Here is a 6450-nt window from a genome sequence, read left to right as displayed (position 1 = left end):
GGTCAGTTTTAGATGGACATTATATTCTTTCAAAACAGTGAACTCTTTTGTGATCTTTCCCAATTATAGAGAATACCATGGAGTTGAAAATCATGGATTTTGAGTTAGATTGATATATTTAAACTTAAATTCAGCACTAGTATCTGTGAATCACTGGCAACTTTACAAACATAACTAAAATTTATTTTTTTATACTGAAAATATGTAATAACCTATAAGTAAGGTATTATGTACCAATAACAATGTTAGAAATCTTCTAGCAGTTTCTGGTTCAAAACAGATCCTCAGAAAATGCAATCTATATTTTGTAAAAATGATAATTGTATAAATGTGAGAATTAGTAAATGCCAGGGCCAGGAATGGTCCATGTTCTATTTTTCTTTCCAGGGCCAAGGCCGCAAGCAGCTTAAAGATGGAATAAAATCCCCATATGAATCCTCCAATGATGTTACTACGTATCTCTCAGTTCTTATAATTGAGATTCTGAGCTGCTATAAGGCTTTGATATAAGCAAATGAGGGAAAAGTTGGTGGAAATGAGAGTGCATAACATTTTCTGTTAACAAGTGCTTAAGATAAGAAAAAATTGTACTGTTTTATTTAGGTCACATATGGAAATTTCAGATTAATTTATAATTAGGGATATATTTTATCACAAAATGGCAACATTGAAATGTATTGCACACCAATTATTTCAGTTAGTCTCTTCCAAAATGTTAAGGCAGGGGTCATGTAAACACTGGTAAGGTGGTCTCAATGGAGATAAGCCTACAATTTGAGTGCGACAGTTCCTCATTGTATAGAGTGTTCCTGCTCCTCACGTTGTAAGATGTTTAGCATCCCTAGTCCCCGGTCCTAAATGTGACAATAAATCTGCCTCTTCACATTTCTACATGCCCATTGAGACGCAATGACACATTTAGTGTAAGAAAAAAGATTCAGACAGAAAGTGTCTTGCCCAAGTTCAAATAAAGTATCTTTTCTCGCGCCTGATTCTTTGACTAGAATCCTTTTCAGTTTCCCATGATACCTCAAGTATTATTAAGTCCTTTGAATTATTAAGTCCTTGGGTGAAACCCACTTTTTCTTTGAATATCAGGTGTTAGACTTCAAAAGAAATTTGGAATCCATCTAGTTCAAACTCTTCACTTAACCATTACAAGAATGAAACAGAGAAAAAAGGAAAACTTGATGAATTAAATTCCAATTCTGGGTGAATTATAATAATTCGGTGAAGTTGGTTATTATATAATATTAAGTTGGAATTGGCATTAAGATAGAGAAGGAAAACATCCTGGGAGATCATATGATACTGTTTCCAGAATAGACTTGTAAAGAAGTGGAATAATTGGGACAGAGATTAGAGGACATCTATAGAATGGGGTGATTTGAGACATCCATTAATGTCCAGACACTATAGGCAATGTCTCAAGTGTAGAAACATGCATTTGTTAATTTAATATTAGTAATAGTAATTATGATAGCTGCAATTTGTTGAGACATTCTTGTGTACCAGACACATTTCATTAATTAGTTTCATTAATCCTTAGTCTACTCCTATTATTTTTATTCAAATGACTAAACAGAGTGTGATGATTTGAAGCTGTATAGACCCCAGAAAAGTATGTTCTAAAGTTAACCCATTCCTGTGAGTGTGGGAATATTGTTAAGTAGGATATTTTGGTGAGTAGGATCTTAACTTAACATGTGGCCCACCTCATTCAGGATAGTTCTTAATCCTCTTACTGGAGTCTTTTATAAGAGGATGAAATTCCGACAAAGAGAGAGAAAACCATGGAAGCAAGAAGCGAAAAGCAATGAAACCTGAAAGAGACCAGTAGTTGCTACCATGTGCCTTGCCATGTGACAGAGAAGTCAGGTTTGCCAACAGCCAGTCCCAGAAAAAGGTCTCATCTTGATGATGCCTTGATTTGGACATTTTCACAGCCTCAGAACTGGAAGCTTGCAAGCTAATAAATCCCCATTATAAAAGCAACCCATTTCTGGTATATTGCTTTCGGCAGCCTAGCAAACCACATCTTGGAGGTTCAGAAAGTTAAATAATTGTCCAAAGTCATTCAGACAATATCAGCAGACATGGGATTTAACAAATAAGTACAGAATTTTTTCTGTTGTGCTCTGTTACAACTGTTCGGGATACACAGATAAATGATAAAAGACGCTTGCTTTTGAGAACCCCTAGTAGAGAAGAAGACTTCTGAGAAGCAGACATTTCCAGAGAAGTGATAGGGCTCTCCCCCTGTTATGGAGGCAGAGAGTGCAGAGAGGGGAAATAAACCTGTTTTTTAGGGGATTTCAGGAAATTTTTTCTAGAGGTATCATGCATTAGCTTAGATGTGAAGAATAAGTAGGAATTGGCCAGCGGAAGGAAGAACAAAGATAGTGAGGAGTTGGTTCAGAGAAGAAGTGAGAAACTTTTAGATATGCAAAGACCCAAAGGCCAGAAACAAGGTTCCCTGGTAGAACTACTGATTTAGTGCCTAAAGCATGAGCCACCTATTTTAAGAGGGAGCTTATGATTTCCTCCTGCCCAGGTGACCAGAAAATAAAGGAGACAACACGGTAGAATAGAACAGAATTTGCTCCAGGGTTAGACACCTTGACTGTAAGTCACGACAAGGGCTCTGTTTCCCTTGGTCCTTTAGAAATCTGGGAGTTGAAGCACAGCACAGAGAGGGTCATACAGAGAAGGAAATCAGAGGTCGTGACGCATGTCTTACCCGACGATTTTCTGTATTCTCCTTCTCCTGCCCTTTTTGTTCTCTGCTTTCTCTGGGGACTAATCTTTTTCTGGTTACACTGCTCTCATTTTCAAATCTCTCCATGTCTCTATCTATCCTTTTCTTTTTCCTCCTCCATTTTTAAGCACTGGCTTGTCCCTTTCTTGAATGTGTGATACTGGGAAGCCACTTAACTTCTCTAGGCTTCAGTTTCTGCTTGTGTAAATGGGGAATCTTGCTCATGGAGGTTGGAGAACTAAATTTAAGACATGATATCCTGCTCAAACTGTAATAGGCCATGCAAACATCTTTTGTTATTAGTATTTTAATCCCGATTTCAAAGTTAAGGATAAGGGTATATCTCAGAATACCTAAGTTCTGTGGTGTCTTATGTGTAACTGGGAAAAAATACAGCTATTTGCATTTAAATACAAGTCTAAATCCCTCCTGTCCAAAAGCAGTAATAACGACACCAAATGAATTATACATTTTCTAATTTTAAAAGGCTGTTTTATGGAAATGAGGTTATTTGTGCTGCATGGTGTGTTCTTGTTGTATCAATGCAAATGCCAAAGGGTGTGATTTACCCAGACTATACCACCAATGGGAGAGAAATTTAGGGACCTTGTTTACATCCCATTTTAAATACTCTGTAAATACATTACCTGCGAAAGCACCAGATGAGGCGAGAAGTAGCCATTGTGGGTATTTCATATTTTTTCATCTTAGCTTGGCAAGGCAATTTGCTCAAGTTATCCAGCATGGAGGGCATGGTAAATCCTGAAGAAATGCAATCTCATTTTCAAAAATTCAATGAAACCTGATTTGTATGTACAGTCCTGTATAATTTTGCAAATGCAAGTCTTACGCTATGTTTACAATCACTGTTCCCCAACCTGAGTGTGTAAATGCAATTTCCATGTTCAATTACATCCCCTTGAAGAGCACTCTTTAATAAAAGTTGCTGTGCTAGTTTTGAAGTCAATGACAGCAACCATCTCTTGCAGATATAGCAGGCAGGGACAGCTGTCACTGCTGGAATATATATGATTTCAAGGCCTGGAATAAAATGCCTACAAAACATGCACTGGGCCCTTGGTCTCTCACCACACATTCCATGCACATGTGGGTTGGGGAACAAGATTGTGGTGGGCAGCAGAGCTGTGGAACGCTTACTCATTATTCAGCAAAGGCTAATGCCCTCTCCAATGTAGACTAATTCCCAGGGAAGAAGAAAAGCCTACCCAAGATACAAAATGCTAATGATGGTTTTCCCATGAAGTATAAATGAGCAAAGGATTTTTTATTAACAAAATAAAAGAAAGAGGGAAAAACAAAAACACTTCCTCTGGGAACCAACTCAAAATACATTTTGTGTAACACTGTGGAAGTTACTTCATTTCTTGGGATTTTACATATCTTTAATAGTAAAATTAGTAGGCTAGGCTATATTAGTGATGTTCAAAGCACAGCAACAGAAACTTTTCTTTCTTTTTTAATGAAAAATAGTCAGACTCCCAATGCATAAAATAAACAGAACTGATATTTTACTAGTAAAATTTATTTAATGAAACAAAATTCATAATGTTTGTATTTTTTATTGTGGCCAATGGGAACAAAGGGGTGATTTGACCACAATAATTGCAAATTTGTACCCCTTTGGAAAAAAATTGGTAAAACCTAGATTGGGTAGCCTGACTCATGACTGAAGCCAAAGTTTTGCTCTTATTTCCCACCCCAGATATGAATCTTCGAAACTGCACATTCTAGTGACATTAAAAGAAAAAGTCAACTGTGTCTGTGAAGCAAATAGCTACAGTGGTGTTTTGGGGTGCCCCTAGAACTCTCTGAAAGAGATTGTCATAGTTGTCAGTCTTTCATCTAGAAGGAAAATTTTGGGCCCTGCCAGGAGCATTTACTGTATGGGAGCCAGAGGTATGGCATATACCCTGCCTAGATGCAGCATGTGGGCATGGAGGACAATACAATGTCAGTTGGCCCTGAGCTGGTAGGACCTTCCTTGGTCTGCTTTCAGACATAAAAAAAAAAAAGCATGGCAGGTGATGGAATAACCCTGCCCACTCATAAGGTGTGACTTGGAGAAATAAAACATTTATACCCCCTCCTCCACTGCAAGTAGATAGCATGGTGTGATGGACACAAGGACCACAATTATTCTTTCAAATATCCCCCTTAATCAGCAATGAGAGGACGAATTATCTCTCTTCATCTGACATTTTTGGTAGGAGGATGCATTAGGCAAAGTGGTACTGATGCAAAGTACCAGAAATCTATTGGTTTCTATAAAGGGTATTGATTTGGGGTAGAAGTTTAAAGTCAAAAGGCCCTAAAGAGCCCAATTAAGGGTATCATAAGAGATATTTCTCACCCAAAGTCTGTTGTTATGTGTTGACATGGTGGGTGACGTCTGTAAGGCTTCAGCATTCCTTCTTCTTAAAGCTCCGTGGTCCCAGCTTCTTCTGATCTCAGTTGTAGGCTGACATAAGACTCATCTCTCTCTCCAAGGCTGATTTATTTTTGGGCTCAGCTGTTTTGTTCTATTCACAAGTTCGGTTATAAACTATCAGGTTCATTTCTCTTCCTGGGGCCACAGGATCCTCTGTTTATCTTCTCTGTGCATCTACTTCCATGTGAGTGTCTGTTTTATCAGCCCACCAGGGGGGCAATACTGAGTTGCACTTTAATGATGTGGTTGGAGCAAAGCCTTAATCTCAACATAATCTAATCAGACATCTCCCCTGAATCTAATACAATCAAAGGGATGTCATGCTCAGAGGAACAGACTGGTTTACAAACATAAACTATATTTCTTTTTAGAATTCATAAATAATATCAAAACTGTCACAGAGGGGTTAACATTATTATCTTTCAAACTGAGATGTTTTGGTAGTGAAATGGAGCAGGACAATGGCTGTAAGTAGAAATGATTTTTAGCAAAGCAAAATATCATCTTAATCTTATATTTCTCACATTTGAAATACCCTATATCTCTCCCATTAAACCTCAAAATGATACTATTCATGTACAAAAATTACCTAACACCTGAGGGTTCTTCAGGGATCATGTTTACCTAGCACTCAGCACAATCCCAGGGATTTACCAGGTGTTCAGTAAATCATTAGTGAACTGAGCAAAACTGTGTTCACCTCTTATAGTAGCATACTATCTTTTACTTACATGGCAGATAGAAATTGGTGATCATGGTATTGAAGGCAAGGACACAAGAATCTCTGAGAAGGAAAATTTATTAACAGCTGGCTGGGCTGAGTGGACTTCTGTCCAAAAAACTGAGCCCTGAATAGGATTTCTAGGTCCCTTTTATACAGAGGATGTAGGAGTGGGGAGTTAAGTGGTGCTTTTATGCAAAAAGGGCTTTCTGTGTTAGTTTTTTAGAGTTTTAAGGGTTTGTTTGGATACCAGGTAGATTTGAATTAACATATCACTTACATCCCAAGTAAGCTTGAATTAATATATCACCTACATTCCATCTGTAGGTAAGTTCAAATACATATTCAGTCTGCATCCTCCCTGAATTTTCAAAGCCTATAGAGTCTATATCACTTAATTGGCTTTCCGGGAACTAGGCGTACTTGGATACAGAATTAGATAAGTTTGAATTCATTCACAGGCCATATTACTTCCCCCCTTTGATGCCTGCCTAAGGTTGTTAAGTTTCAGCATCACTAGTG

This window comes from Dasypus novemcinctus, chromosome 1, assembly GCF_030445035.2.
Source record: "Dasypus novemcinctus isolate mDasNov1 chromosome 1, mDasNov1.1.hap2, whole genome shotgun sequence".
In the NCBI taxonomy this organism is placed as follows: domain Eukaryota; kingdom Metazoa; phylum Chordata; class Mammalia; order Cingulata; family Dasypodidae; genus Dasypus; species Dasypus novemcinctus.
The sequence above is the reverse complement of the archived record's forward strand: the minus strand, read 5'-3'. Positions refer to the sequence as shown.